Here is a 7,627-nt window from a genome sequence, read left to right as displayed (position 1 = left end):
CAGAGCTCAATTGGATCCATCAGCATGAATAAAGAAGTGAGTTCTCCAACTCTCTGAGTGAGTGCTTGGCTTCTTGGCTGTTTGCTTTCCATAACACTACTACTTAGTGCTCTAGGTAGGCTCTTCACTTAGTCAAAGTAGGCATTGGAGCTACCCCTGACTTTGAAGTGGATAACCAAGACCGTAGCCATTTGGCAATGGGGTATGCAATGTTTACCAGGACCTTGCCTCTCCCCATGATAGACTCACAAGCCTGCAAGGCTGTATAAACTGATACTGTTTCTCAGTAAGAGTATAGTGGGTCTTAGCTTCTTTCTACACTTGTGACCAAATTCCTATGGGTACTTGTCTCTTCCCATATATTGCCAGCGGCTCCAACTAAAACCTGTCATGTCAGTGGTCACATCTAATTTAAATGATTGGATCTGGTTGATGGTCCCAAGTACCTGTGCTTGGCCAATGGCCTTGGCAGCTACAAATATTTGTTCAACTGCCTCAAGGCCCAATCCCATGTTCCTTTTTACATAAAATATGCAAAGGACTTAATATCTGGGCCAGATGAGAGATGAATACTCTCCAATACTCCAAAGCTCCACAAAAGCTTGTAATTGCTTGAACCCTGTCAATTATAACCTCTGGTATAGCTTTGGTCTTACCTAGCCAGACAACTACCAAGAATTTGACAGAAAAGCCAGACCTTTATACTTCAGAGTTGTTCATTGTCCATCCCATGATTCCAGGGCAGCTCTCAACATATGTGAGCTCTCAGGCTTTTGGGCCCATAGTAGCTGATCCCAAATCTACAAGATAATCAAAGCTTAGCATAATTTCATCAGCATAAGGATACAAAGAGACTACCTTGGGTTGTTGCCAGGATACCAAAACATGACAAAAGGTGGGGCTATACAAATATCCCTGGGACAACATGACATGACAGATGTCCATTGTAGACCTTTCCTGATGAGGGAAAATTGGTTTTGGGCTACTCCATAGTGGTACCGACTCAATGTCGAAGTCAGTTAGTCCATGAGGTCTACAATGGATACCATACCAGGGTGCATGTTCTCAATAGTCTACAGTCATTTTCCAGATTTCATCTGGTTTACATAATGGGCACATGGAAGCATTGTAGGGGTGTCACCCATATTATATCAGCATGTCCCTCAGTAATCACTACTGGTGCACTTGGACCACCCCTCTTGGGGTTGGCAGTTCTTGCAGGGACATTATAGTCCTCTTTAGCAGTTTGACCTCATTGGCAGTCTTTGAAGAGTTGCCAGCCCTTGCAAGATATCCACTTCTAGGATATATTCAGCTACTGGGGAGACATACACTATATCTGGCCAAGGAGCCAAATAACCAATACTGAAAGTCACAGTCACTGGCTTGATCTTGACTGTGTGGTCACCATACTCATCTATGTATGCAGCCAGCTGAGGAAAAAGATCCGAGTCTCCATTGACTAAAGTACAATCAGTTCCAGTGTCAGGTCTATTGATTTACTTTATGTGCATTTCATACTTTTCTACCATTAATTTACTTAAAGTTAACCAGCCAAATACATCAAGGTCAAACACAGGGTGCTAAAAGCCAGATGTGAGGGTTACTAGTCCAATGAGCCCCCCTTTCTCATGACTGCTCATGAGGGAAGGTAGAATGCAGGGATTAAGGCCTTGTCTGTGAGAGTGGCTAGTCCAACAGATCTCTCCTTTCCCTGTGGTTGTTCATGAGGGGAGAAAGCATAAAGGAATCTCCAGAGGATGCTCTGGAAGGAGGACAAAAGAGATATGGAAGCCGAGTGTGGTGGCACATGCCCTTAAGCCCAGCACTTGGGAGGCAGAGACAAGTGTTTCCCTGTGAGATGGAAGCCAACCTGGTCTACATAGCAGGTTCTTGGCCAGCTTGGGCTAATAGGGAGGCCTTGTTTTTAAAATTTTCAAGAGAGAGGGGCTGGAGAGCTGGCTCAGTGGTTAAGAACGCTGGTTATTCTTGCAGAATACCCAGGTTTGATTCCCAGCACCCACATGGCAGCTAACAACTGTCCATGACTCCATTCCCAGGGAAGCTGACAACCTCTTCTGTTCCCCCCGCAGGCATTGCACAACACAGTGCACTTACATGCAGGCATAACAGTCATACACATAAAATAAAAATAATAAAATATTTTTTAAAATTTCAAGAGAGCCGGGCGTAGTGGCGCACACCTTTAATCCAGCACTTGGGAAGTAGAGGCAGGCAGATCTCTGTGAGTTCAAGGCCAGCCTGGTCTACATAGTTGTTTCAGGCCAGCTGGGGCTACAGGGAGACCCTGTCTCAAAAAGACCAAAAAAAAAAAAAAAAAAATTTCAAGAGAGAGAGAAGAAAGAGGGGGAGAGAGAAGACATTCCAATATAGCTTCTTTTGCCTTACAGAGGGGCAACAAGCCTTAGACTATTTGTTTGACCCAGACCTTAAAACACCTAATTTTATTCTTTATTTATTATTTTTATTTTATGTGTACGTGTGTATTGCCTCTATGTATGTAAATGCACCTTAGTGATGCAATGCCCATGGAGAACAGAAGAGGCTGTCAGATACCCTGGAACTGGAGTTACAGACAGCTGCCATGTGGGTCTAGGATTCAAACCTAGGTCTTCTGCAAGAACAGTCAGTGTTCTTAACCACTGAGCTGTCTCTCCAGCCCAACACCTGATATTTTTTCCACACTCAAACTTGGCCTGAATTTAAACTGGAGGATGGAAAAAGTGGCCTCTAGAGGGAAATATCAGTCATAGTATTCTCTTTTTATATGAGGGAGCACACTCATTTGTTAAGGTTTTCAATTGCCTGCTTTGACTTGCAAATACATGCTTGCTAAATGATTGTAGATATAGGCTTTCAAACAGTTGGTCACTCAAGTCTACTCAGGTAGGATCTCAAGTTAGACATAGTAAAGGCTTGGCTTGATCTTCCTTGGTCAAAAGGTACTGGTTCCCATGTACCCATGACCTTATAAACTATAAGACTATCAAAGGGTAACATTATCTGATACCCTTTCCTGGTTTTTGGATAAAATGAAAAATGAATCACTCTGAGGAAGAAAAAGAATGTTTTCTGTCCCTTGACAATCCCCATTCCCAATTCACAACCCAATAATAAAGGAGACAATAAACTCATCTGAACTAATCTATACATAGTATTAAACAGGACAGATGCTTTGAGTATAACCTGCCATCACTGGTCTCAACAGTAAGTCTCTTGACAGCTTGAACATGCCTCTTTGGTCTTTCATAAAAGATAAGTATTTACTATCTTCTTCAGGTCTACAAAGAAACAAATGTCTTGTGTGTTCAAAACTTCAGTTATTCTAGCACTCCAGAGGCAGAGGCAGGTAGATCTTTGTGATATTGAGGCCAGCCTGGTCTATATAACAAGTTCCAGGCCAGCTTGGGCTACAATAATACTATTTTCCTTTACTGTTTCAAAACAAAACAAACAAAAACAAATGCAATATATTATATTGGTAAAATGTGTTCTGTTTAAGCTCACCAAAAAGCTGGCTCTAGAGACAGGATTTGGTACCACACTGCTGATCCAAGCATGTTTGTCTCAAAAGTGTGCTCCAAAAATCCCTTGTCCTAGGTCAGGCTGGCCCCCAATCTGTAACAGGGAAAAAGGAAAACAGCAAAACAACCAAAGGTAAAAGCATATCACCTTGAGAACAGATAAACTACATCCAATAGTGGTTACTATTGTTTATCCATGATACAAACATGTCTGCAGTGGGAATGGCGCATGGGAAGCTCATCCATGAATAGGATGGAGAAGACCTCCTGCTCTGAGGTCTCTTAGCTGATAATTCCAGCATGCTGGTTTTACAGTGTTTCTGCAGCTGACTCTGCCAGATGTTGCAAGCACTAATCTGATGATGTTCTGCCATCATCTGCTGCTTCTCTCTAGCTTCTACTTGCTCTTTAATCTTTTACTTCTGCTTACACTGTACTTAATAAACTCACTCATTTATAGAGGTTATGGTTATCATATATCACTCTCCAGACCATACCAAACACAGGATTGTCAGCTGTCTTATAGTTTCTATAAGGTTTGCCTGAGAACTTGCAATAGACAAAAGCCTCATAATTTAACAATATGTATACATGTAATCTTAATTTATTTCATCACACCATGTATGTAATTTGGATTCAACTTTTAGTAAAATAGTATATTTATTGTTACTATGTCTTATGATATTAAGAAATGAAATAAAGCAAACGGGAATCAGTAAGCAGGAGAAAGAAATGTTAGAAAGATGTAAGAATAAAAACATTTTTGGTAAAGAAGGATTTTTGTATGTTAAAACTTTGTCCTAAATTAAGATGGTTGAATTTTTCCAGAATAGAAAAGATGACAAAGCTAGAAAGCCTAAAGAAGTCTAAGTCTGAGTAAGTTATACAAGTATGTATAGAGATGATATATTTGTGATATTCAATGTCGGATGTGGTAGTATATGTTTTTAATCCCAGCAGAGGCAGGCAGATTTCTGTGAGATGGAAGTCAGCCTGGTCTACATAATGAGTTCCAGGTGAACTGCAGCTATGGGAGACCCTGTCAAAGAAAAATTTCTAAATTCAAAGTTCAATTTATGAATAACAAACTTTTATTTAAATCAATAGTTTACCTGGCTTGGTGGCACACACCTTTATTCCCATCACTCAAGAAGCAGAGACAGGCAGATCTCTGAGTTTGAGGCCAGCTTGGTCTACATAATGAGTTCCAGATCAACCAGTGAGACCTTGTCTCAAAAACCATAAATAAATAAATAAATAATAAACAAATAAAACCAAAAATAAATCAGTGAAGTTCTCTTAAGTTATTGATAATGCTCTTGGTAACATTTACAAAAATTGACTTAAAAAAACAAAATCTGTATATCTAATCAAGACAACTACTTGAAAAACTGAGTGTTAATAAAATCAAGATTATTTTAAAGTGTTTTTTCTCAAAGATTTATCTGTTACATAAAAGTTGAAAATGGAGGCTGGAGAGGTGGCTCAGTGGTTAAGAGGACTGGCTGCTCTTACAGAGGTTAGGTTCCTTGCACCCACTTGATGGCTAACAATCATTTGTAACTCCAGTTCCAGGGGATGTGATGGCCTCTTCTGGCCTCTACAGGCATTGCATGACATGGATGCACTTACATGCAGGCAAGACACTATCAAAAGCACCAGATTAATATAACTGATCTTCTGTGTGTCCAGTAATCATACTTGGAAGCTATATTGTTTAATTTTGGTTGTTGACTAGATCTCAAATTAACTGAACCATGAGAGACTGTCTAGATCAGATTAATTGGAACCAAAAGACCCAGTTTAAATGTGGGCGGCATATTCTGGTGGCAGGCCATATAAACAGATATGGCAGAAGCAAACTTTGGATTTCTGCCTGCTTGTCATCACTCTTCACTTGGTTAATTTTTCTGTTCTATTGCTGTGGCCCCTTGCCAATATTAGAGCCAACCTCTTTGGGTTCCAATGTAGGCAGAAGACCAGCAGCTCTCCAGGAATTTTCCAGGCCTTCAGTATCAGATTAGGAGGGCTAAGACATCCAGTCTTGTGGATTGACCAACTACCAGATTCTTAGTCTCTCCAATGTGAGACAGCCATTGTTGGACTACCCTGACCACAGTATGTAAACTAATCCAAAAAGTTATATATATATCTGTCAGAGCTGACAGAACACAAATATTCTATCCTTTAGATAACCATGCAGAAGCCTAAACCAATGTGGACAGAGGAACTAAAACAACAGCTAGTATTTTGACTCCATCAAGTTGCTCCCAGGGGACTATGAGACATCTTCAAAAGGTCCTGAATCAAACTAGGTATGGTGGTGCATGTCTTTAATCCTAGCATTGGGGAGGTAGAGGTAGGCAGATCTTTCAATTCAAGACCAGCCTGGTCTACATAGTGAGTTCTAGGCCAAGTGGAGCTACTGGGAGGCCCTGTCTCAAAAGAGGTCCTGAATCTCTAGGGAGTCACTTGATCAGAGAGATTATCGAGACCCAGACTCTAATCAGTGCACATTCTACAAAGAATCAGCACATAGGGACATGTTTCCTATACTTCTAAGGGAAGTCTTGGTCATCAAGACCCTGACTCATTCATATAGATGGCATAATTGATAAAAGAAAGAGTAAAGAAGCAATGGTTCTTTCCAAGTCCCAAGTAACCTCTGAGTACTGGATCTTCAACTGGCCCTTAATAGTTAAAGAAAGAAAAATAAAGGTTTAATTTTTTCACACATGCTTGTTTTAAACACCCAAAAGGTTAAAATGATTGATATGTCTTCTTTTTGAAAAAATATTTTATTTATTATTTTCATTTTATGTGTATGAGTCTATTGCCTGCATGTATGTAAGTGCACCCATATTGTACAATGTCCGCAGAGGATTCACCTGGAATTGGAGTTATGGATAGTTGTTAGCTGCCATGCGGGTGCTAGAAATCGAACCTGAGTCCTCTGCAAGAGCAGCCAGTGCTCTTAACTGCTGAGCCATCTCTCCAGCCCTGATATGTCTTCTTTTTAACAAACCAAGGAATCATACTCTCCAGACACATCTGAGATGCTATAGATAATGGCCATTTCTCACTTAATGATTTTCTTCTAGATAAGAAAAATGCTCCCCAGATATAGGACATTGCCACCTTGGCTCAATTTTAACATTGCAACCCCTATGTGAAACCTACAGCTAAGAGATAGGACCATTGTTCAAACGTGGAGATTAGGGGTTAATCAAATCTCTCCCCTCTCTTTTTCGCTTCCTAGAACCCACCAGGGAAAAACTAGCCATTCCAACAGCTGCCAAAGTGCCTGAAAGCAAATTCTGAATTCATCACTCTTGAGTCCAACCCTGAAGGCCATAGAAGAAAAATCCTGAGGAGAAGCCCAATAAGGCAGATACAGATGATCTTGTGAGTGTATTGAGAGTTCTAATGGGCTTTGATTCAGACATTTAGGAGTATCCTTTGTTCTGGCTTCTCCGGGTTCTCTGCCTAGGGTTTATAATGCTAAGCTTTTGTATAAATTCATGCCTGCCCCTGGAGGGATGAAATAACTTTCTCTGCTCAAGGAGCAACAATTTCACTTCTCCCTGACCCCTTTCTTGCCTTAGCTCCTTCTCCCTCCTGTCTCTATCATCAAAGACTTCCTTTCCTCATTTCACCTGGCTGTTATATAAATGAAACTATTAACTTCTGAGGTCCCTTAGATAGTCCCCTGGAGGGCCCCACACAGTTCAAAGAAACCAGATCAGTCATCATCAGTCTGTGTTCCCTACTGGCAGTTATTACCTCTTGGGTGGTGAGGGACTGGGCGGGGACAAGACTAGGAGACAAAAACTGTTCAGGCAGTGCTATAAAAAGTACCTAGACTGGTGTCTCTACGACCCCACATTCCAGGGACCCGTTCCTCTTGTACAAGCTCTTTGTTCTTACACTCTGTATAAGATAACCTCTTTCTTTTTTTTCTTTTTTTAATATTTATTTATTTATTTATTTATTTATTATCTTTTTGAAGCAGGGTCTCCCTGTAAGCCCCAGCTGTCCTGGAACTCACTATGTAGACCATGCTGGCCTTGAACTCACAGAGA

This window comes from Nannospalax galili, unplaced genomic scaffold (genome assembly GCF_000622305.1).
Source record: "Nannospalax galili isolate Female #2095 unplaced genomic scaffold, S.galili_v1.0 scaffold1400, whole genome shotgun sequence".
In the NCBI taxonomy this organism is placed as follows: Eukaryota; Metazoa; Chordata; class Mammalia; order Rodentia; family Spalacidae; genus Nannospalax; species Nannospalax galili.
Note: the sequence above shows the minus strand (reverse complement) of the source record.